Source organism: Epinephelus lanceolatus, chromosome 23 (assembly GCF_041903045.1).
Source record: "Epinephelus lanceolatus isolate andai-2023 chromosome 23, ASM4190304v1, whole genome shotgun sequence".
Classification (NCBI taxonomy): Eukaryota; Metazoa; Chordata; class Actinopteri; order Perciformes; family Serranidae; genus Epinephelus; species Epinephelus lanceolatus.
Genome location: NC_135756.1, coordinates 25,320,821 through 25,346,586, shown reverse-complemented (window position 1 = coordinate 25,346,586; position 25,766 = coordinate 25,320,821). Strand labels below are relative to the sequence as shown.

At 41.6% G+C, this 25,766-nt stretch overlaps 1 long non-coding RNA gene across 1 annotated transcript in view; it reads left to right on the top strand.

The window, feature by feature from the left end:
• Positions 1–1,469: 1,469 nt before the first annotated feature.
• Positions 1,470–25,766, top strand: part of LOC144461747 (uncharacterized) — an 84,488-nt gene continuing 60,191 nt past the window's right edge. The window contains exons 1-2 of the long non-coding RNA XR_013490386.1: positions 1,470–1,871; positions 2,885–2,935. This is a non-coding gene — a long non-coding RNA (uncharacterized LOC144461747). The remainder of the gene's footprint in view (positions 1,872–2,884; positions 2,936–25,766) is intronic.

Here is a 25,766-nt window from a genome sequence, read left to right as displayed (position 1 = left end):
GGGGAAATTCAATTTTTCACTCTGTTTGTCAATTACACACAGGTCCGAACACACATGCACAAACTGGACCTATACATGCACTAAGTGGAGAGATGTCAGAGTGGGCTGCCCATGACAGGCGTTCCGAGTGGTTGGGAGGTTTCGGTGCCTTGCTCAGGGGCACCTCGTCAGCTACCAGTCCACGCTCCATATTTTTGGTCTGGATGGGGACTTGAACAGGCGACCCTCCGGTTCCCAACCCAAGTCCCTATGGACTGAGCTACTGTCGCCCCCAAACAGTACTATTACCACTTTGCTTCAGGCTGGTAAAAATCTTCCTGGGAGGGATTAAAGTTAAAGTTTTGGAACTCCCTCCCCCCTGACCTCCGCAACACGGACTCCTTACCCCTCTTTAAAACCAGACTGAAAACCCATCTGTTCAAACTCTCATACTCCGTCTGATCTTTGCACTGTCCATTGTATTTTATTGTTTGTTTTTATCCCTGTTTTTATGCACTTCTGTACTTTTGTAAGGTGACCTTGAGTGCCATGAAAGGTGCCCTTAAATAAAATGTATTATTATTATTATTATTATTATTATTAAAGTTTTAGCCAACTCACGTAGAATATGCTATTATTTGAATGTAGAATATGTCCAAAGTTAATGTTTGTTTGTGTGGGGAGGGACAGTAATAACTCATTTTTGTCCCAAATCCATACTACAAACTAATTCCATACAGTAGATACTAAATACTGATTATCACAGTCGACTGTTTTAGCAATCTGCATGTCTAAAAATAAATACGACCTCACATTTTGTCAATCAATTCATACATTAACTCAGAAACTTTCATCCATCATTAAAGTTTTTGGAAAAGGTTTGATTTTCCGCAGGTTTATTTGTTTGTTTGGGGGTTTTTTTTGCATTTAGAGAGTTGTTACGTATGGAACGCACGATATCCTTTCATAATTCAAATAGCCTAATTTCAACAATAGTATATATTCAGGGGGATGATGATGAAGATGAAGAGGATGCGGACAACACACAGACATTTAGAGAGTGACAGTGTAAAAACAGAGAGGCAGGACAGCTTGGACCCTTCAGCCGCCCTGCGAAACACAAGACGCCAGCAGAGTGGTGACAGACGGGGTAACTCTTGAGGAGAGATGCAGGGGAGCAAATGTGTCTTTACATTTTCTCTCGCATTGCAGATTTTCTCAACAAATAAAACAATAAAACACATCAGAGTAAGAGTTGAAGGTTTCTGTGTGTAATGATGTTTTATTGAATGACGACCATACATGCCACTCTCTCATTTAACCCAGTAAATTTCCACTTACTCCGCCTCTCCACCACACCTACCTGCCAGCCTATCGCCTGTCCACACATCTTCTGCTCCTGCCGGTCCGCCACACCCACCTCATCAAGCCAACTGCTCTCACCTGTGGATCACTGCTCCCTGCCACTTTAAGTACTCCAGCATCACAGACTCTTGTTGCCAGATTGTTCTTTGCCATACACATGCAAGACTTTCCACAGTTTATGCCTGGGCTGCTTCGTTGTTGCCGACCTTGCCTGCCTCTGACTCTCCCGCTACGTCTGCTCCCCGGTAAACCACTCAACCCCCTGTCCTGGACCAAGAGTTCTGCTTTTACGATCCTGGTTTCTGTTTCTGTTTCCTGTGGCTGTGTGGAGCCAGCCACAGGAACTCAGTCAACTCTACGTCGTGGGTTTACCTGTTCTGCTGCCTGTGTTTTCCTGTGCTGTGAATAACCTCGCCGTGGGGCCGCACACTCTGCCTTTGTGTGTTCACCGCAGAATCCACTCATTATCACCGCTGGTTCCTCGACTACTTGCCCGTTCCAACCTACCTACAGCTGGCTCCTCACAGGTGTGTTGGCTTCCCTTGTGTGTTCACCTGGTGTCAGACCCTCTGTTCCTGTAACATTGCCTCCCGTCAGCTGCCTTACGGTACCGCTGCACACGTTTGAACTGTTCGCCGTTTGTGTGCATGCAGCGGATGCCACTGACTCACTGCTCCCTGCTTCAGTTTGCTACACCAAGTGCTTTGGACTAAAACCCGTGTCTTGGAAGGTTCTGGGCCAACAAATTGACTCTCACTGCTTTTTTTCAATTGCCTGTACTCTGTCTTTGACAAGTGGTTTCATTTCAGACTGTCCTTCTGTCTTTGGTGCTGCTATTGGATTCAGACCACACCTGTGACAGTTTCTATCTTACATAGCTTTGGTCTAGTTTTAGACTGGAATTCTGGGCATCTGCATACATCCCTCAACTAATTAAACCAATGATGCTGGTTATATTGTGTTAGACAGTTTTGGGCAAGTTTTTGAATGTCTGATAGCCCACCACAAACACATTTATCCTTTCTTGTCTCATTAAGAACAAAACATGCATTTCATCTGGGTTCAGTATACATCCTTTCCACATTATATACAAAAACACCTGATTAGAATTAGTTTGTATTGTGCTTTCGGACACACTGAGAGCCTACAGGTGGATGCAGGGGTGGAGGTGGGTGGCTGCCTGCTTTCAGCTAAGCAGTGCTGCAGCAGACATGAGAGTGTATAGATGAAGCAGCAGTATAGAGGTGGCTGCCTGAAAATGCTTGCAGCCCTTACCTCATAAAAGCCATCTTTCAGCCCAGTGAAAATCTGCCTTGTATTTGTATTGTTACTTTCAGTTTTATGTTTTTAAATGACATGCAGATTTTAACATGACATGCTAATTCAGTTAATGGCTGATCTTATGTATGAGTCACACAAATGTGTGACGCATACAGGGGGCACTGTTGTATGCTTGAGAGAGCGTAGTGATCGACTTCACCAAAGCTCTCATTGCTATACAGCGCTGCTTCCTTAATTTTGTCACTGCTCTCTTCCCCAGGCTGATGTCATGCATCCCATTAACCAGAGAGAGACAGAGAGCCTGTCACAGGTGAGGACGCACACACTCGCACAGAAACACACGCACCACTATTATCAATCTGATGTGAAATAGTGCCACTTACAGCAGGGCAAGCGCTGAGTCACCTTGCCAGTGAGTGTCATTCGCCGGGACACGGTAACTAGGCCCGGTGGTGTTCTCAAACCACCGCAGGGCATCAAGCCAGTGTGTGAGGTGTCAAGGCTAAGTTCCACATTGAGGTGTGACATTACTGCCGGTTGTTGGGACAATAAACCAGTGTTGCCAGGTGCTCCACGGGAGCTTTCACCCACCGAGTTCAACTTATCTGAAATGTCTCTGCTGGGCTGCAGCTGTTAAGTGGTGCTTGGTGCGGCCAAGCTTCGCATCTAGTGTAGCAGAGCAGCCAAGCCGAGCCGTAATTTTAAAAGGTAATAAAAACAGGGGGCAGAGAATTATTCAGTTTGAGTTGTGAGTCAATATTTAGCAATTTTGCAGTCATTTTAATCAAAATGATGAATTCTCAATATGTTTTTTGTTTAGTGTAGAACTTATTCAGGCCAATGATGTGTAGATGACTTACTGTCCTGTAGTTTAGAGAGAAGTAATGTGTTTTTTAAAAGCTGTATTCTGTAGTGGTAGGTCAGCCAAACAAACAAATCAAGACTGGTGAACATATATGTTTATAGCATTTTTAACATGACATACATCATTACACAGCATGTTTCCTTGTGTGACTGTCTAATGTGCGTGACAACACTGTAACCTTCTAGCTATTCAGCGTTGTTGCCTTGCATGCAGTACCTCACATTATGGTTTCTCTCTTTGATGTCTGCATGTAAAATAACAACCACTTGGATCTGAGTGCTCAGGGCAAACATCGTTGTCCCTCCTAGTGGGCACACACACACACATATAGACTTGTAATGATTTTTAGCTATGGGGCGCCTCGTCTAACATGCACCGCCAGCAGTTGTACCAGAACAAACGATGTTGCTCTTTCCATGATAGGCATCACGTTGATACAACAAGTGCTACACGGAGCTACACTTACCTAGTTTGTGTGCGTGAGTGCTTCAAGGCTGTTTGCGCTTGTGAGCGTATATGGAAGCATATGATGTGATATTGCTGATACTGACTTGGGAACAGAACATCACAGCCCCTCTGTTCATGAATGTAATGTAGAGAAGTTGTCCAACTGACCTTGACCAGTTTTTCACCTCCGTTATTGCTCCTGCCTTTTATGTATGTGAGCATGAATGAGTACAGTGTGTGGTATGTGTTGTGTGACCTCGAGTAAATGTAATGCATGTAAGATGGAATGGCTGTGAATGTTGTGTAAAAATGTCCTCGCTCTGGTTCCTACCAAATGCAGTGGCTTTTTTACAGCGATGTTTGCACGCTGTTTTATTTAATTAATGCCAGATGCTATTTACACAAAGGTGTCCATAGCTAATAATGCTATTTGCACCTGGGTGTATGTCCCTGGCAAGGGTGGATTATCAGGCAATGGCCCCCTGAGCACAGATATGGAAAAGGCCCCCCTACTTCTCCAATATAGGACAAGACACGTTTTTTTTTTTTTCTGTTTCCACTGCAAAAACTTTTGGATGGTACCAATGGAACTGTTCAGTACCATCTCCATTTTTGGTCACTCCTTCTGTTGTGGTACCTAGGAAACAGATCTGGTACTAAAGGGTGGAGCTGTGAACACTGCAGTCTGTTGATTGGTCAGTAGATGACGGTCACTCTGCTCAGGGCTGAGTTGTGGCTGGTTTTGAGGCTCATGTAACCACTGTTCATACTGTGGAGAGTTTTATTAGTAAACTGTAACTATAAAATCAAAGGATGTTTTGCTGCGCCTCGCAGCAGCTCTAGTTGGATAAAAAAACAACTTAATTCACTGGGCCGACTGCCAGTGACTTTTAAGGTGGAACGTTAACTTGTAATGTTACTCAATGCATGAACTGACGACGGGAATCAATCAACACACCTTAAATTTCGAGATTTTAATTTTGACCGGGTTATGTGAACGGCATACATCCCAATCCTCAATCTGAGAAAAAAAAAAAAAAGAAAGCGTCATGGAGCATTGTTCCTGTGGGCTCCGGCAATACTAAACCCCTGAGTTTGCCTGAGAAGGACTAAAATGGCCATTTTTATATATCCCTCACTGCAGCCTGTTCTATTTTGTTCTGAAAATGTCAGAGTGCAACCCCGTTCTGTAGACGATAAATGAGGTGCAGACTTCCATCTGTGTCACCGGTGATAAGGAAATACAGCGGTTGCTTGACAGAGTAGTGAGTGACAACAACTCTGCCCACATTTAAGGATACTGTTTGCAGTGGAAACTGTAAGCAGATCTAGGGTATAGATATCAAGGGTTACTCTTGGTTCCAAAGGTAGGAAACAAAGGTTTTGTGGTTATTTTGTGTCTGTTTAAGGTACTTTAGTGTCTTTTTTTGATCATTATGTGTCTCCTCATAGTTGTTTTGCCTCTTTATGTAGTTACTTTGTGTCTCTCTGCAGTTCATTTGCATCTCCCTGTGGTCATGTTAGATCTCCTGGTCAGAGCATGTTCATGTGGGTGACATTTTACAGGCGAGGGTAAGGGGGGCCCCCCTTACATTTGGGCCCCTGGGCTTGTACCTGCTAGAAATATATAAACCTTTATTTAATCAGGTAAGTCCCGTTGAAGAAAGACATAAAACGAACAATTTAAATGTACAATATCAGTTGTAGTAAATACAATTATTTTAAAAAAATCATAAAAATAATGAAGCACAGTAATATAATACAATAATAGCTTAATTAAAACTAGGTTTATAAAGCCACAGTTAGAATTATAGGGATGAGCAAGTACACATGATCTGTATCTGTGTCTGTATCTGTTCAACCAATTAAATTATTTGTATTTGTACTTGGAATGGGCAGTGTTTATTCCCCTCCCAGTCTCCACAGATGTGCCCCAGGGCTCTGTCCTCGGGCCCCTGCTATTCATCATCTACTTACTCCCCCTTGGTCACATTTTCTGTAAAAACCACATTAACTTCCATTGCTACGTGGGTGACACCCAGCTCTACATCTCCTCCAAATCTGACTCTACCCTCCCTCCCTCATTCCTTACTGATTGCCTTCATGAAATAAAGTTCTAGTTCACATGCAATTTCCTCAAATTAAACAGTGATAAAACAGAAATGTTACTAATCAGCACTAAATCCACTCTAGCCAAAGCCCACAGTTTCACCATATCGATCGACAATTCTTCCATCCTCCCCTCCCCTCAGGTAAAGAGTCTGGGTGTCATCCTCGACAGCACGCTTTCCTTCTCATCCCACATTAACAACATAACCCGGTCAGCCTACTTTCATCTCCGCAACATCAACCACCTACGCCCCTCCCTCACACCACTGCCATAATGGTTCACAGTCTTGTCCCTTCCCGGCTTGACTACTACAACTCCTTCCTGTTTGGTCTCCCCCAGAAAATCCTCCATAAACTAAAAATGGTTCAGAATACCGCCGCCTGTATTATCACTAGGACCCCATCCACCAGTCAAATCACACCCATCTTACAGCAGCTCCATTGGCTCCCCATCACCTACCGCATCCACTATAAGATTATACTTCTAAGCTACAAGGCCATCCACAACTTCGCCCCTCCGTACCTCTCTGACCTCCTCCCTATCACCATACCTGCTCGCACCCTCAGATCCTCTTCTTCTATTCACCTCACTGTCCTCTCCGTTCGCCTCACTACCATGGGGGGCAAAGCATTCACCAGCTCTTCTCCCCAACTCTGGAATGCACTCCCCCCTGACCTCCAAAATATTAATTCACTACCACACTTTAAATCCAGGCTGAAAACTCACTTGTTAAGGCTTTCCTTCTCTCTTTGAGTGGGTAGATGTTTTGTTTATGTTTGTTTTGTTTGCTTTTTAAACTGATGTTTGTTTGTTTGTTTGTTTGTTTGTTTGTTTTTGTTTGTTTGTTGTAAAATGTTGAATTATCTTGTACTGTATTTTACTCTGTAAGGCGACCTTGAGTGTCATGAAAGGCGCCCAGAAATAAAATTTATTATTATTATTATTATTATTATTATTATTATTATGTTTATTATTATTATGTTTATTATTATTATGTTTATTAAAATTCAGTGTGGCTTAAATTGAAAGTGGGCGGAACCTTACCTGAAGTTGCCATTATATATAACAAGTTGTGTATATATTTATAATTCATTGTAAAATTATTGACAGCACAGTCTGAGAATTAAGCTTCAGATCATCACTTGTCAGTTCTGGATACTTGTTTCATCCAAGTATTTGGCTCAACCCTATAAAATCAGTCAGGATTTTGACTTGATTTCTGAATTGATCCACTGGAACCAGTGTATCAAGCTTCAAGGTTCACTGCACTTTCTTTCAAATGTATGGGTCAAAAAATCTAAAAGCAGTCTTTCCCAAATCAGTGTTAGCTCTGAACCTGCAGCACTAACTAGTCCTGTGAGCACGTGTTATGTGTTTCAACTCTCCAGCCCAAAAGTGACGTCAGATATGTGGACAGTTTCTAAAAAGTCCTTGAAAAATAAATAAAAACAAATGCTGGTCTCTTCTAATAGAAAGAAAAGGCCAGGCCATTTTTTGATAAAGAAAACAGTGAGTGCCATAGATGTCTCCAGTTATAAATCTAAGGACTGAATGGTAGACTTTATTAAGGAGGATAAGAGTGGATGTTGCCTCGATAAGTCACATCATCATAATCTAGCATTGACAGAAAGATTGCTTCCACAATCTTCTTTGTATGAGATAAAGGAAAACAAGACTTTTTTCTGTATATAAAAGGAGCTTCATTTTTAATAGTTTTGTTAGTGCATCAATATGTGGTTTGAAGATGAGTTTGTCATCAATCCAGATACCTAAATATTTATAACTGTACCATTTAAAGTGCAGATTTGGAGAGTACTGTAGTTAATGGTTTTGGCTCTGGAGCACAGCACACATTTTGTTTTACTGGCTTTTAATACAAGTTTGAGATTTCTAAGTGCATTTTGAGAGGTACTGAAAGAAAGATGCAGGTTTTTAATAGCTGATTTTACAGAATGGTCACCCATTCAGTAATTCTTCCATGATTCTTGGGCGTCCTAGCAACTTTGAAATATGATGTCAACGTGAACAGGTCCATTCAGCTGGTCTGCTAAAGTTAATGTACACAGTGTGCATTTAGCAGCTTTATACATCCTAAGATCTAAAAATAATAAGCCAACGTTGACTCGTGCAACCCAAATTCCAGTCTCTTGTGAAAGTCCTGTGCCTAAACCACTAACGCACCATGTCTTACTCCCTCCATGAACTGTGTCACTATTTATTAGAGCTGCCACTGACTAAGAATTTTCCTAGTCGACCAATAGTCGTCATTTAGCACCATTAGTCCACTGGTCGCCTGCATGTTTACGGTATTAATTTAATTAATAAATTATATATTTTGGGTGGGGCAACACAATGGTTTGATTTGAAGGTGTGAGAAAGAATAGTATCAGTAACATTGTTAACACTGTGCTACATTACAGAGAAATACAAAACCATACTAATGAACCTCCATTAATATAGGCCTATATTTTATCTACAAGTGCACGTCACACACTGAGCGAGCTGCCTGTTAATGACGCTGTCGGCAAAGCAGTAATGATTGTGCTAAGTGGCTAATGGACATGGAGCTACTTCAATGTTTCAGATGATACGTCATGTTTGTAGTTGACCAATGAAGATGAGTTTACATATCACCTTGGGTTCGTCCTTCACCTTCTCAAAATGATCCCACACTTTGGATTTCCTGCCTGACATGTTATTAACTAGCCTGTGGAATAACCACAGCTACCAGCCCTGGAAATTAACCTGACTCCTGTCTGACTGCTGAGCGTGGACACTTCCTGCGTCTGTCCTTTCAAATCAACGTTGATTTATTTGATATTTGACTAAGCAACCAATGACATCTTGCCGACTAATGACCTTTCTAGTCAACTAACGTTTGACCATTAGAGGGGAAACCTTACTCTTTATACTATGTCACCTGACTTTCTGGCAGTATTTTATTTTTTGTTTTTTGTTTTTTGTAAATTTACCAGTTTAATCTCAGAGACTATCCAACATTGACAAGTACTAGCCCTGTCTATAACCTCTTTACCCTAATCCTAACCACTTTCTTAAAGATTATTTTTTGGGCATTTTTTGCCTTTAATGATAGGAGAGCTGTAGTGTGAAAGGGGTAGAGAGAGAGGGAATGACGCGCAGCAAAGGGCCGCAGGCTGGAATCGAACTCTGGAGGCTGCAACAAGGACAAAGCCTTTGTACATGTGGCGCCTGCTCTATCCACAAATCCACCAACGCCACTTCCAACCTCAACATGTCTGACGAGTGTGTGCTGTTAACAGCTTGCAGTGGGATCCACAATAACCTGTTGTAGGGATGTGTGTAATGACAATTCTCACCCGAGGTGCAAATAGACACTCTTAGATTATTCAGGCAAGTCTGTTAAATGACTAATCAAGTTAGCTTTACTGCATTTTAATAGAGTTGGACGACTTATGAGAGATAGAGAAGAAGAAGAAGAAGAAGAAGAAGAGTCAAAATTGAAGCTGCAGATATCCTGACTTTTTGTCCCTAGTGTGGGCCAAGCTCCAAAAAGGCAGCCTGGATCCTACACTTAACATAATAAAATTTGATATACATCTTGTTTGACCCTCTTTGCCTGATGCTTTAAGACTGGAAGCTTTGTAACACAAGTTTTCTGTGTAAAATAACATTAATAATTGTAGTCTTTGAACCCAAACCAGATAATCCTGATGACATCATGAGGGATTATTTCCCAAGATCCCCAAGGCCCACATACAACTTGCACAGTTTTAAATTATTTTTAAAAAATGGATTTACAAACTACAAACTGTTTGGAGGAAGGAAAACACATTTGCTAGACCTCAGTGATACAGACAGTGCATTTTTGCAAGTATTAAAATTAATGTAAACAGAACTGTTTGTTTACAACAAAACTCCGCTGGGAGCCTTGAAATCATCATGAAAAGAACCTTTTCATGTCTTGTTTTTTTTCTTCTGGCACACCATCAAACCTGCCTATGTCTATAGCTAATGCTGCTGTACATAACTTTCTACACTGGGGTGGTTTTTCATAAGGTAATATCTTCATCATCAAACATCAACAAACCATAAAGGACACTTTGCACTGAGCAAAATGATTACACTTTAACCTGTATTAAAATAAAAAAGAAAATCATAGAAAACAAATCATTTACCTGAGTAGCATGGGCAGATTATGAGACAATGGGCCCCTGGGCACAGATATGCAGAATGCCCCACCGCCTCTCCTGCACTGGAACAAGACACACAGACTTTGTGGTGGTTTTGTGTGTCTTTGTGGTCATTTTCTGTCTTTTGTAGTTGTTTGGGTCTCTTTGATGTAATTTTGTGTCTACTTTGGTCATTTTGCGTCTACTTTTAGTAGTTTTGCTTCACTTTGTGGTTGTTTTGCATCTATTTTTAGTTGTTTTGTGTCTTTTTGTAGTTGTTTGGGTCTCTTTGAAGTAATTTTGTGTCTGTTTTGGTCGTTTATTGTTGCTTTGTGGTCCTTTTCTGTCTCTGGTTGTTTTGTGTCTCTTTGTGGTCATTTTGTGTCTTTTGTAGTTGTTTGTGTCTCTTTGATGTAATTTTGTGTCTATTTTGGTCATAAACTGTTGCTTTGTAGTTTTGTGTCCCTTTGAGGACACCTTTGTGTCTTTTTTGTTGTTGTTTTGTGTCTCTGTGATTGATTTTTGTCTTTTTGTAGTTGTTTGGGTCTCTTTGATGTAATTTGTGTCTCGGGGGTAATTTTGTGTCTATTTCAGTCGTTTAGTGTTGCTTTGTAGTCATTTTGTGTCCCTTTGTGATTACTTTGCATCTATTTTAAGTCATTTTGAATCTCTTTGTAGTTGTTTGATGTCTATTAGTACTTGTTTTTCTTTTTGGTTTTTGTGTTATGTGTCTCTGTAGCCCCTCTCCCACAACAGATAAAAAAGCGAACACCTGCTAATATCTGGGTTTTAATGCATTGGGAATGGTTTTAATTGGCATTCACGCCCGCGTCAAATATTTATTGCTTGATGGGAACACAACACCTGGGTGAACGTGCTAATTTTAGCTCCTTTACTGGTGAGATGCAAAATACACAAAATACCATTAGTCTCTAAGCAGTACTCAAACATCGATCTCAAGTAATCTGCACCAACTTTGAAAGAGAGTCTGAATAAGTAAGAGATATATAAAAAGTCAAAACTGTCAGATGAGATAGGCTCCAGCCCCCTGGTGGCCCCTAACAGGATAAGCAATTAAGGAAATGAATGGATGAAAATATAAAGAGAATTGACCACCATTAAGTTTTCACCAGCCTGTTTTCCAGCCTGTCCATGATGTTTAACACAAAAAAACATGAACACACAAAGGCATATTTGTCTGCTGCAGAGCTGTGAATACAGCTCTGATCGACTGGCAATGTGAAAGCAGTCACCTAGTTTACCTGTGTTTAAAAACCCCACGTACACGCCTTAGTTTTGGTGGAAAAGGGGTATTAGTGGTCATTTGGAGTTTCCTCTGGCTGTGTATGTGTTAATTTGAATGACAATTTGTAAGTGAAGGCCAGGGCCCCCCTGACACTTTGGGCCCCTGGGTCTGTGCCTGATAGGCCTGTTCAGTAATCCATCCATGCTGAGTAGTACACTGATATTGATGTGTAAAGTCAGTTGTGTTTCCCTTTGAGCAAAAAAATAGATTAAACTAATTTTAACAGACAAAGCTTCTCTGATATTCCCCAACGTGATAATATCTACTTTGTAAGTGTGTGCATGTGCACGTGCCTGACTAGTGCATGTGCACAAACATGCATGCATAAAGCCATGAGTGCACGTATGTGTGTAAGGTGCGGTACAAACTCGAGCAAAGCCACTGCTCGAGGGGCGCGCATATAATTGAGGTTAGACCACTTGCCTCTCGGCCTTGTTCTCCTTCCGAGTCTCACCAATTTTTCTCTGGTCATTTCTCCTGCAAAATGTCCGTCATTAAAACCTCCCGACAACGACGGTGGTAATCCGGCCCCATTAAGATTTCGATTCCCCTTGTCCTCTGAGGACAAGATGTAATAGCTCAAAAGCATCTATTTAGGCAGATGGGAGAGGATTTATTAAAGAGGCGTATTTCATGAATATAACCCTATCTTATCATCAGCCAAAGCACTTTCGATCACAGGCCTTAATAAGTGAGTGTCTTTCAGAAGAGTGAGTGCCCTGCAGCTGACCTGGACCTATTGATACACTGGAGGAGTTGGCCATTGGAATGTGTTCATTTCATCTGCCATTAGCAAAACTTGATTAAAAAACTGGTCGGAAAAGGGCAAACACTTTCACTTACACACCCACATGCACACTTAGAGAGTGAAGGGGGCCTCTGAGGATATGAGAGGGAATAAAAGCAAGAATTTCTGATGTGATCAATGCAGCTTTTGTGTTAGCTGCTTACAGTACTCACAGGAGGGAGATAGTGAATGTGTGTGTGCAGTGTGCTCCTGGTGCAGACCTGTCCTAAATGCATTTTGATTTATTTGTGTAGGCGCACAATATTTTTCCTCCACATTAAATGCTGGCTCGGAGGCTAACCTTTACCACTGAGTAGAAGCCTGGTTTGGTGGAAGGGGGAATTATTTCAGGGTCAGACGCTGTGCACATAAAAGCTCTGCTAATGCCCAGAGTTGTTGTTTACTGCATTGGGATGAAGCAGTTGAGTTTTCTTGGGGGTTTGAAGCTTTAGGGATCTTCAATGCAAGAACAACGGAGTAAGACCTCTGCATGCAACATGAGGACACGGGAGACATGCACTGACATCTTGATCACAACTTTTCAAACAAAATCACGGTCTCTTTTTTAGCTAGAAAAAAAAAGTACATTGCAGCTTACTAGGGCTGTACCCAACTCAAAGTTATCAGCCAAGTCAGATTTGGCTGTTCAATACAAATATTCGACTATTCATTCCTTTTTTTTTCTATATAGAGTTGGAGACATTGAATGGGGTTCAGCAGGACGTTCAGGGTGACAGGGTGACTCTGGCTTGGTGGGGGTGGAAGGCTGGCTGTTGTTAGAGAATGCTGCAGCAAGCGAACACATCGTCTGCGGGCAGTTTGTAATTAACTTGGAAACAGGTGTCGTGCCTTTTGTTCTGAAAGTGGTGACTTGTCCAGCTAAGTCGCAGGTGGCTTGAGTCGAGCTAATACGGGCTAGTCCACACTTTTGGAACTTTTTCCTGCATTATTCTAAAACGGTTTCTTCTCATTGCAAATTTTTGGTCTGAATTGAGCTATATATGTGACGCTTGTCATGTCTCGTTTGCTTCCATAACAGCAGCATGCTATGTAAAATCATACAATGGGGCGGCATGATGTGGCATTGTTTGGTTTCTGTGTAAAAAAGCAAAGGCGGCGTAATAAAAGAACTTTGTAGCGGCCCTATCATGTGACATTTGTGTAAAAAGGGCTTCAAACTTACCCTGGGTCTGCATCCACATATCTGCCCGTACCGTGGAGCAGCATGAAAGCGAGGAGTGCTCACCCTGGAGCTAAATCTGGGGACTGAAACCCCCCCAGAAATACACTGCACACTGACTGCTCAACTTGAAGAATCTCTGGTTGACTGAGGGATCTCGTGATGATTCCAATTTTAAACTTTCAGGGGGCTGCCCTACAGCTTACAACGATAACAGTCTCCCAGAAATCTGCGTGCCGCCCCTGCTGTTCAGTCACACAAGGTTCATTTCTTAATGGCGGAGCTTTAATTCATTTGTCTTGTACAGGGCAACTCCTTGACCTTGTGGATGGAGATTAATGAAGAGCTTTAGTGGTGATGAAGGCTATCAGGCACCATGCTCCCCTCGTCTAATAGAGCAAGAGTTTTACATAGCCAATTATGTCGTTTGCATTCCGCTTGTAAGCACAGTGCTGTCAGGGGGAGCGCAGTCGGCTGACCAGGCTGTGGGATTTTTTATGGTACAAAAATATTAGGGTCATCCAGATAGAGCAGGCCAGAGTGAACAATTATTTCATCTAGTTTTATTTTTATTTCTAATTTTTGCAATGAGGGAAGTAGGGGAGCAGTGAGGATGGAAATGCTACCTGTACAGCTTGTAAAAAAATACATTAACATGCAACCATATACATTTCTGTAGCCTTTGAAAAGCTACATAAAGGCTGGCATGTGTGCCATTTTGCAGTTAAACGTTACTGTAAAAATGCTCACAGCCTTTTTGATCACAGGGTACAAAGCGTACGAGTGCAATTGTGAGCCATTACCACTCTTTGCTGCAATTATTGTCAGCCAGGCTCTTTGGGTACTACACTCTGGTTCGCTCTGCCGTTCTGTGTAATTTTTTTTCTCTTTTTACTCTCCAAAAAACAGGACTTGAAATTTTGATCTGCAGGGCAGTTCAGCCTCACTATCTTGTCATCTGAAGAAGGGCAAAGAAAGATACAGATGATAGGTATAGCAGAGGCGAGAGGGTGATGGAGAAATCTACTGTAATCAATAGGTGTGTAATTGGAAGCTGTCAGTTAAATGTTTTAGTATCCCCGTTGGTGATAGCAGCTCTGTCGTTTTCTACACAAGATAAGGCAATTTGGTTCAGGCTGCAAGGGGCTAAAAAGTGTGCTCAGCGGGGCCTTGTGTGATGTGAGGGAGCTGTTCTCTCTTTAACCGTTCAGAGCGGATGTATCTTTGATGATGTTCAAATGACAGCGCAGTGTTCGCTCATCATAAACTGTCAGGCTCACTTTTATTGATGCGAGATCTTTTGAACCCCAGGATCCCAGACAGCATGGAGAGAGATGAAGAATGATTTGCACATCAAGTCATGTAAAAACCCTTTGAACTGTATGTTTCACTCGGCACAGCTCCTTATTCTTGCATGTTAAAGTTGGCTTTTCTAAGTTGAATCTAGATGAGCAAACATTCAGCACCATTGTCCTTGGTGGCGCCCCAGGGGTGAGGTGCTTAGTACCCTTAATGGATCCTAAAGAGTTTGGAGCTGCACACAATAGTGTCAAGAGAGGACAACACTTTTCGAATGGCAGGAACTTAAGTTTTAGTGGCAAAGACCCATGACCATAAATGGTACTGTGGCATTTTGAAGTTTGCTATTTTGCAATTAGCCTAATGGAAAATGTCCTCGGATTAGGAAGCAGGGAAAGCATGTTTCATTAAGCTCTTCGTAATGTATTTATGTCAGTTGGTTGTGGCATGCAGGCTCTCTCATATGTTTAAATCTGTTCATGTTAATGGACTGGATGCTACTGAAACGGCTCAAATGGATGAGTGCCGTAATGTGTCTGATACTGATATATCTAGCTCTGATGAATAATGCTACAAAATAAATAAGATAAAACAACTGAAGTGCCCAGTGGGCCTTATTCTCAAGATACAGAGAAAACTGCTAATGATTTTATCCAAAAAATGACCTTAAAGGAAAAGCTTTGGCAAATGCCGAGAATTAGATAAGAGGGTCAATACCACTGACCACTGACCTTGAGCCAGGAGACAATTAGCGTAGCTTAGCATAAAGACTGGAAGCAGGGAGGAAAAAGCTGCCCAGGTTCTGTTTTAGATTTTATAGCACACCATACATTGTACCTGCACATTCACAAATTAATGTTGTTTAATCCATTTACAAACAGAAATGTAAAAATGACAGGTTGTGGTTTTACAGGATGTTATGTTCTGTAGGCATTACTTAACAAACAGTGTCTGGGGACTTCCTGGATTTGATGCTATTTGCAACCTCACACTATCAATTCAATATGACTCCAGGTAAGCCACTGCATCTGGCAGCATAACTCCTTGCTAAACCACAAAGTTATAGAGCTTTAGAGGTTTTAGTAGGTGTTAGGGATGGGTATGAGTAGAGATTCACAATATATCAGGCCTACCAATTATTGGATGATAATGAGACATTTTTATTATTATGTATTATTCCAATAATGAAATTACAGCCAAATAAATAGCGTCACTAATACAAAGCCAAACTGCTTTCATTGACTTTACAAAGGTAGCATCCACACTAGGGCTGTCAAAATTGCTCAAAAATGACGTTGAATATTCCTTCTAAAAATAACTCATAGGTTCGAACCATTCAAATTTTTTTTTCGCTTTATGTCCACAAGAGGGCAAACTAATACAAGGAAACATACTTGTATATGTATTAATACAAGGAAACATAACTACTTGTAGGTATTTTTATTTCAACATAAACGTCTTTGAAAACATTTACATACCTACACATTAAAACACATAAAACAATTATCTATAACATTATGTTAGAAACAACCGCAGACCAATCGCCGACCCAGTGTAGAGAGGTTGATGGCAACATCACAGATCCCCCCGACCCGTCAGGCCACAGCGGTCGCAGAAGCGCTGCGAAGAGCCTCGAAGCGCCTCGAAGTGAAGCCAGTTTCCTTTCGGCACCCATGTTAACCGATTGTGTCATCCACACCGGCTGCTCCGTGGCCGGCTCTGGTCTATTTTCTGTGCGAGCCGCGAGCAGATGTGTCAAACTGGGTGGAGACAACAGCTGGGAGCAGAACCGCTTGTCGACCAGTGTGGAGAAATGCGCGTCTGTTGTGAACGGAAGTGCTCCGGCTCATGCGCTGCGCTTCGCAGCACCTCCGCGGGCAGTGTGGCCTTATGCAGTGCGTTCAGTGCAGCGACCCAGGCCAGCGCCCACAATCGAATATCAGTTTTCACATTTGAAGGTCCTTTTTTTTTTTTTTCAAATTCGAATTTAGAATATTCATGGACAGCCCTAATCTACACACCCCGATATAGTGGGTGGGGGTCAGTGTTGTGCTAGTCACTGAAAAATAGCAACTAGTTACCGTTACTAGTTACTTCATTAAAAAGTAACTCAGTTAGTAACTCAGTTACTTAAACCAAAAAGTAATGCGTTACTGAGAAAAGTAACTTTTTAGTTACTCCCCCCCCCCAAAAAAAAAAAAAAAAAACCTTGACTTAGGACTCTCATCCTGGCTCGCCATCACGCCATGACCTTGACGCGCGCGCACTAGTGTCATCTATGCTCTGAGTACATCCTGACTGTAGATAACTGAGTGGGGACGCTAGAGGGCGCTAGGTGCTTTTCTTTTTTGCAGTGTAGTTATTCTGAGCCACAAAGAAGACAACGTTTCTAAGAAGGATCATGTTTTGGGAAACTCAGCCCTGCAGCCCAAAACATTTCCTAACTGTATTGGCTCATAGCTACATCACCTAAGCGACAGCGGATGGAGTTTAACCAAGAGACTGTTAGACTACAACTTGACAAAACAATTGAACGGTATAGGAAACATGCAACCATCTTCTACAGTGGAGTCACTCGCTGTCAGGCAGCTAAACGTTTTACAACTATGGTACTTGGATACAAATATGGAAAATGAGCTAAAGAGAACATTTGAAGAGCTACATGACAATGTCAAAACTGTCGCCCACCGCAGACATTGTCTTTCCACAATAAAAGCTTCTTTGGGATAACAATGGATATCAAGTCACTGGATAATATTACTGGGACTAAAAGTCTACAGAAGCGATACCGTTTAATGTAACATTACAGCACTGTGGTGAGGCCAGCAGGTCGACAGTGACTTCAGAGATGGTGAGAGACATATTTCATTAAGATGCTCTGGTAAGAATTGTTCATATACCTCTATCTGACTTGACTATCTTTTATTGTTGAGGGCAAAAATGTTTGAGTGAAAGGGAACTTCAGTTTGTGAAGGGATACTGCATGCTGCGCGCTGTTTTAAAACCTGGCCAAAAATAACGGAACAACGCACCATTTGGTAACGGTAACTGAGTTACTGAATTTAAAGACGCGTTAGAGTATTAGTTTCTGCCAAAAGTAACAGCGTTACTGTAACACATTACTAATAATGCATTACTGCCCAACACTGGTGGGGGTACACCTTTAAAGTTGGTTTGAGCCAACAATAAACACAGAAGAAGAACAACAACAATAACAACATTAGCATGCTGATTAGACGGCAAAACATAGTGGCCATTGTTGAAGTCTTTCCCAGTTTCAGAGGAAGACAACATGATTCTGCCTGCCCGCCAGACTCCCCACAAGATCAGCAGACCTCCTGCAGCTGTTGAACAGGATAGACGCAGCGCTGAAGGGCAGTGTTCGGAACCTTAGCATGAACTAACACCGCAGCAGCAGCTCACATCCAACACCAAGCCTTTTAACGGTCCCAACAAACTCACATCATCAAGGCTCCACTCCATCATTAAACCCATCAATAACCACAAGCCATGTGATGCTACAGTTAGCCCTTAATTTATATGGTTACCTGGCGACCCATTCTGGAGCATGTTGACCCCACATGACTGCGCTTCACTCAGCCTGTGCCCTCTGCTCTGACGCTAACAATCTCTCGGTCTCGCTTTGATTGAAGATAGGGTTATTGTGTGAGCTGAGTGAATAGCACATTGCTATTCTACTTGGTAGTTGTATGCTATAGTCCATCTTGGGACAGTGAGATGGTGCCTGGATGTGTTTATAAAAAATACGGTGTGACGATGCAGACAGATGTAATGCAGACCTGCTGATGCGCATTACACCCACATTGTACCCATTTGTATGAATCAGCTGTCTCTCTTTTTGTCTCTGTTAGTGTAGTTTAAACACTTCACTGATACACCAGAGAATTACACTGTAACACTGAGCTTCATAATCTCACTCTCTCTTTTTCGCTTTTCCTTTCTCCACATATAATTGTGTAGGCTACAAGACATGTCAAAACACGAGGCACTTTAGACTGTGAGACTTTATGCTGTGAGACTGTTAGCTCTGTGTTGGGACATTTGGGCTAACCGTTAGCTTCACATGGCTAGCGTTACCTAACAGTTATTAACTAGTTGTTGATGTTGGTTTGTTGGGAACATTTAACGGCTCGTTGTCGGATGTGAGCAACTACTGCTGTGTTAGTGCATGCTAACTGGACACGTTGAACTGACCATTAGCCAGGAGGAGAGCAGCTGTGGTGGGTCCATGTCATTGGTCCGACAGCCCATCGGTCCGACATCCCATTAGTCCGACGGTCCACGGTGCTGAAAGGCTTCCGGCGGGCGTATTTCTGCCTTGATGGTGCGCCGCGACCGGCTCTGGGTCAGCTGGGAAAGGCTTGAGGCGAACCAGGCTCACGGCTTATGTGTTTGTCACTTTCTTTTTCATTTTAACCCACACCATGATCTTTTCCTAACCCTAACCAAGTGGTTTTTGTGTCTAAACCTAACCAGACCTTAACCACAGGGCATTATGATGATTTCAGAACGGACTTCGGAACAATGGGTTCAATATGGTTGGAACAATGGGATGTCGGACCAATGGGCTGTCGGACCAATGGGCAGTTCCCGCTGTGGTGGCATTTCTTTGGCTAATCTATATTCCAGCAGCAACAGAAAGTTTGCCTTTTTCATGTTAACTTTGAATTAATGGTTCAGTAGGTTAACTGAAGCCTGGTTGTTCAACAAATACATTCAAGATTGGAGTAGTCTACAGTCTTTGGCAAATTTACATTCCTATTTTTTAATTAGGTTTTTTTTTTTTTTTTTTTTTAATGAGTACTTGAGTACCTAATTTGATCCGAGTACTTGAATAGGGAAATTACTTAAACTGCCCATCCCTAGAAGGCATATTTTAACTTTGAAAATAGTGCCAGGGTGGCTGCTTCTTCCTGCTTTCAGTCTTCATGCTATGCTAGGCTAATTGCCTTTTGGCTTTAGCATCATGTTTAATGGACAGATATGAGTGATAAAAATCCTGTCATCTAACTCTCAGCAGCAAAGTGATTATGTGTGGTGTCAAACTATTCTTTTAAGAGGTTCTAGAGAGAAAAAAAATTAACATTGTAGTGATGACTTAGTGACTCATAGCTGTAGGATAGACATTTTTTTATTGTGAAGACTGAGTGTTGTGGCCTGATGAATTCAGAGCGTGACAGATGTCAGTGAGATCGTTGGAAACCTGGTCACCTCCTGCCAATGCCAGGCACACGGCAACGCCGGCTGCCTGACTCCGTCCCTGCGGATCGGCTGACGCTTCCAAGCAGGCTCTTAAGTGGGATCTGTGATGTTGCCATCAACCTCTCTACACTGACAACACACTCTGTGGTTGTGACGGCTGTGAGCCCAGGCCTCGTCCCAGAGCATCTGTTCTGTCCTCTCACTTGCTGGCTGGTTTTCTGCCTGTCACACCAGATCTGTCCTTATGCGTTTGTGTTTCTGTCTTTGCACCTGTCTACATATGTAACTGCGCCTGTCTTTTGGGCTCTCTGGAGGGTTCTTGTTATGTCATCAGTTAACTCCCTTGCCTGAAGTGGTCACTCAAACTTAAAGGTTGTTAGTTCCAACACTTTGTCATCCTTTGTTTGCACTCGCAGTTCCGCTCTTTGTCATCAGCTGTACTGCCAATAGTTTTAACAACCACTTTGCCCATTTTCAGCCTTCCCTGTATGTCTCTGTCATAGCCTTACATGCCTGTATTCAACTAGTCAATACTACAGTACACGAATGTTGTAAAAGGCTCATCCCCAAATCCTTCATCTGATGATGCAAGTATGAGATAGATGGTAGCAAGAACGGCTCAATTTCATTCCAAAGATCTCTCATTATCCTTATCACCAGATAAAACAGAAAGGCTGTAAAAACCAGAAAAATTGCAGTTTTTCTTGCTCAGTCTGTAACTGTGCCAAGTTTAGGGTTGGTGAACAGAGCCCGTCTAAGCTATACAAAGAGTATTGATAGGTGTAATGGTGTATATAAACAAGAACATTAAGATAAGATTGAAAATCAGTAAAGTAGTCATTCGAGAAAACAGCCAAAATCTCCCTGTAATTGGGCGTTTGGAGCGGATAATAAATCACTGGTTTTGTTAAGAGAGCTGTCATTATTGCCAAGCAGACCTTGGTGTGAAGTAGAGGGTCTTGCTCACATTAAAGAAGACCCAGTTTTACAGTAATTACTGGCTTCTTGTTCGTGTTTCTGCACATTACATGGCTACACACCAATATATTAATTATCTGACAAGAAAGTGTTGATTAAAACTGGTTAATTACAATGTCAAGCAATTTACAAGTTTGGCAGGACCCAAAACATGGAAGCATTTGAGGGCCTGCCACATTTGTGTGATGAAATTAAATTTCATATCATCACATATTGTGTTATTGATACCATATTATATAGTGTCACATGAAATTATGCATGAAAATCATTGATATCAGCATTAACTAATCATCCCACATTGAATTATTATGTGTAATTGCCTTAAAAAACTCACTGCAGCTCCGCTCAGTCGCCAGAAAAAAAATGTTGGCATTGTACATATCTGCAAACCACAAATACATTACACATACAAGTTTAATATGTAGCATTTCTGTTCTCACAAACTGTTTATGTTTTCCTAAAAAGTAATGCACCTAAATTTGTACATGTCCCACATATTTTGAAAGGCTGTAATCATGTGACCAATGCGCTGATGGTGGTAAACAATGAAGCAATTCCAAGCAGTCTTTTAAGGAGGCACAAAAACGCAGACTTTCCCCTGCAACATTTCCCTGGTGTTCAATGGTGTTCATTATGTCTTCAGTTTCTGATAATGACTTTAGTTGTTCTTTTATCTCAGACATGTGTTAGGATGTTACATACCATGACATGTTTCGGCGGAAACTTCCACCTTCCTCAGAAGTGTCACTTGGTGGTGGTTGTGACGCGTCTTTATCAGCTTAACGATATATCATCTGTCAATCAGCTGATATCAGCTTGTCAAACAATTGACAAGACAAGATTGAATAAAACAATAAATGCAATGTCATATACGAGATACCATGCCAATCATGCAATAAAAGATACATCGGTGAGACAGAGAGGAGCTGCAGCACATGAAGAAAAGAACATCAAAAGGAATGCGAGAAGGAGACAAAAACAAGACAAACAAGATCAATAAAAGAAAAGGCACAACAAGAAACCTACAAATCAACCATAACAGATCACTGAAAAAGAGAAAACCATCTTATGGACTGGGACAAGGCCAGAGTCATACACACCAAGAACAACAAATACTGGCGCTGGATCAGGGAGGCTATCGAAATAAGGAAGTGTGGCCCAGGGACGATGAACAGGGACGAGGGGGCATACATGCTCTCCCACACCTGTAGCAGCGTCCTGGAGAGATGGCGGATGGACAGTTGATTGACAGATCAGCTGATAAAGACGCGTCACAACCACCAGCAATTGACACTAATGAGGTAGGCGGAAGTTTCCGCTGAAACATGTCCAGGTATGTAACATCCTAACACATGTCTGAGATAAAAGAACAACTAAAGTCGTTTCCCTGGTGTGTTTGTAACCATTTGAACTTAAAGTCATTTTAAGGTACATCCTCACCTTTTCTGAACCCAAACCTTAGTAGGGTTGGGAATCTCTCTGTGATAGACAATTCAATACATATCTAGATACACGGGTTACGATACGATTCAAAAACGATATATTTTTAATACAGAACGATTCGATACAATTCGATACAGTGTAGGAACGATACGATTCGATTCGATACAGTGTAGGAACGATTCGATACAGTGTAGGTTCGATTTGATACAGTGTAGGAACGATACGATTCGATACGATTCAATACGATTCTATGGTTAACATTTGTTGATGTAGACATTAATCATACATTATAAAATAAAGAAGCCAATTCTATAAAAGTGACATTCTTACAGTATTTTCAAATTTGTAAAAGACCACATCCCCAAGCATTGTTGCTGTATGGCACTGGCAAAAATAAAATAAAAAGTCAAACAACAACAAAATCACATGTCAAATGTATGTATTTTTAGACATGGACCAAAAAAAACTCTTGCTGAATGAACATCATTTTGTTGGATGGGATCAATATAAAAATGAGAAGAAGTTTTAAACTTTAAGTGAAGTGAACTTTAAGTAAAATTTAAGTGTTTTAAACCTACTTGTTGTGTTGTTCTTATGGTATTGTCTGTGTTTTTGTATGTATCTTATATGGACTTGAGTCTGGAATAAAGTTTATTATAACGCTGTACAATATAAACATAAAGCAGAATAAAATAATAACATGCAATGTAGGGGCAGAATCTGACATCTCCTGTTATTAGTTGATATCTGCTCGTTTCTCCTCTGACACGTCACATACCTGTGTGCTGCCACGGCTCGCCTGGTATTTCTGGGCAGTCATGACACCGACAAAGACTTCTTGGACCTGGAGCCGGGCTTGTCAGTCGCCGGTAAGCCGTTATCATGCGCCGCCGTATTTGACAGGAATACGTATTTCTGTCTGTGTCTGTGACCCCGCATTCAACCCACAACTGGCAGGATTCACCTTTAGTTTCTGCTGCGGCTTGGCTGCTCCCTGGTTTATCCAACCAGCATTAGCTTCTGTTCCTCAGCTCCACCGGTCAAGCTGGCGCTGATGTTTACATCCATTACCGTTGTCAGTAATGCCTGCTACGAGCATGCCGCCGGCTCTCGCGTTGTTTTCGAGATGCAAACTGTTAAAGTCAGTCAACCGATTGCTAGTCTCGCAATACCCGAATCCATGACTGTACAATCGATTCATCTAAGGGTTCATGGCTGATTCGTATCGATTGAGGAGGCTGCTACCGACGTAGCCGTATCTCTCGCTTGTCAAACCGGATGTCCGGTCGTATCGGTTAATCGTTCCTAAACCCTAAACCTTAGTAACTTGAAGTTGATTATGTAACTGTGTGTTTGGGACATAACATCATTCGTAGGGTGCTAATTCGTAGTATATCAGATTAACTGTTGTGCCTGCATTTTTCGTAGGTTATCATATGAACGGTTTATGAGAACATGTTGCGTATCAACATTTCTAAAGTGACGTAGTATGAGCTGACCAGGATAGTCCAGGATACATTTCTAATGTTCCCCATGTCAACATAACATGCAAATGTCACATATCTATGGTTTGCAGAAATATGTAATGCCATCCCATCATGTTTTCTGTCAGTTGGGTTGTGTACCTTTTACAGAAGCAAAAATGTGAAACCAAAGCCTTCCTCTTTGACTCAGAGTGAACAGAGGCAGACAAACAGTTAGGTCAAACCCGAAAATCAATAAGGTGGACAGTGTCAAAGCCGAGGTTCAACCTGGTCCTCACACACCGCTTGTGCAGAAAATTCACAGCATTTGAAATAATTTGCCGGCCACTCAGCATCCAACAAGAAAGGTGGCGGGGTGGTGAGGGGCAGGGGGCTGAGCTCTGCAGCCTTCAAATAATGAGGAAGGAAGGAATTCAGTTGGGATTTCTAATTCTGCCAGACTGTGATTAATCCCATCAGTAAACAAAGCAGAGGTCATCGTGTTTTGGAGAACTCCAATTAGAGAGTAATCAGTGCTAATCAGACAAGCTGCTCACCGGCATCTTGGTGATTTCGGCAGTAAAGGGCTCTCTGGTGAATAGTCTGCCCTCCACACTGAGAACGACCGACCCACACTCTGTGATCCCGTGTTAAGGGAGTGGGAGGCAGAAGAAAGGAAGGAGGCTAATTAGCGGTGCCATTCATTAGCGACTGCGTGTGATGTGTGCTTGGGTGGGCTGGCGAAATGTGAGTGTTGCTCTGATGTGGCAAGTGTGTGCTTTAAGATGATGTGAGTGCATGTAGGTCTTGTGTGTGTAAGCTCAGGTACAGTCAAGAAAAAAAACTGCAAGTCAAGAATTAAGAACAGTCATTTGCCTAGATACCAGAGGGCATGTTGCTACAGATGTAAATGAACAGTGACTCACTGTTTTCTTGCAGTGTCCAGCCTTGAATCATAAAACTTGCCTTTGCATCTGATGCCAGTTTTCAAGGTTAAGGAGATTGTTTGCCAATTGATGGGACACTTTGCATTTTCAGCGACATAAGAGGGAAAAATTAACGTTTCATCCCCTTAAACATAATATAGAAAAATGAGCTTTGTGGATGTCACTGTGAGACACATGTCCACATTTGAAATGAATGAACCGTTACAAACTGCAACACTTACTGTCCTAAATTTGACATTTTGACATCTTGAAAGGCTCCAAAAATGTTATCATGAAGAAAATGTTTACATCAGTTTATATCAATAGTTATGACAATAAATGTCAAATCATTATTTCTGTCAAGATTGGAGGCTGATTTTTGCTCCCGAATGAAAGTTGAAGAAACCAGATGGTTAATTGTGTTTTTAAACTTTATTGTCAGAACATGACAGACACTTGCTGAACAACAGGACATTTCACAAAACTGAGGTAGATTCAAAGCAATTTCAATCAAAATACTATTAAAAAATAAAACCATAGACAAATGAATCTTAATTTCTGGTCAGGAGCATATCAAACTCTGTGTACACACTGTTTAAAACATGTCTGAAAGTGTTTTGGCAGAAAATGTCAACAAAATGAATAGACAAAAGAAGAATCTCAACTGTATTTTCTGTCTTAGTTTTAAACGCACAGCTTGTAATTGCTGCCATTTCTCAATTGAAACTATAACAAAGGACAGATTCTGATGACATTGTGATGCAGCTTAGTGTCACCTATTGTTAAACCACCACTGAAGATTAAAACGTATATCTCACTAACTCTGGCAGAAATCATGTTCACATATAAGGGGATGTATTTAAGTTTTATACGGTTACATTTGGTCACGTGTCATTTTATTCTAATGAAATAGCCGCAAGTCAGTTAGCTAACAAAACTTTATCTTGCTAAGTTACCATTAGC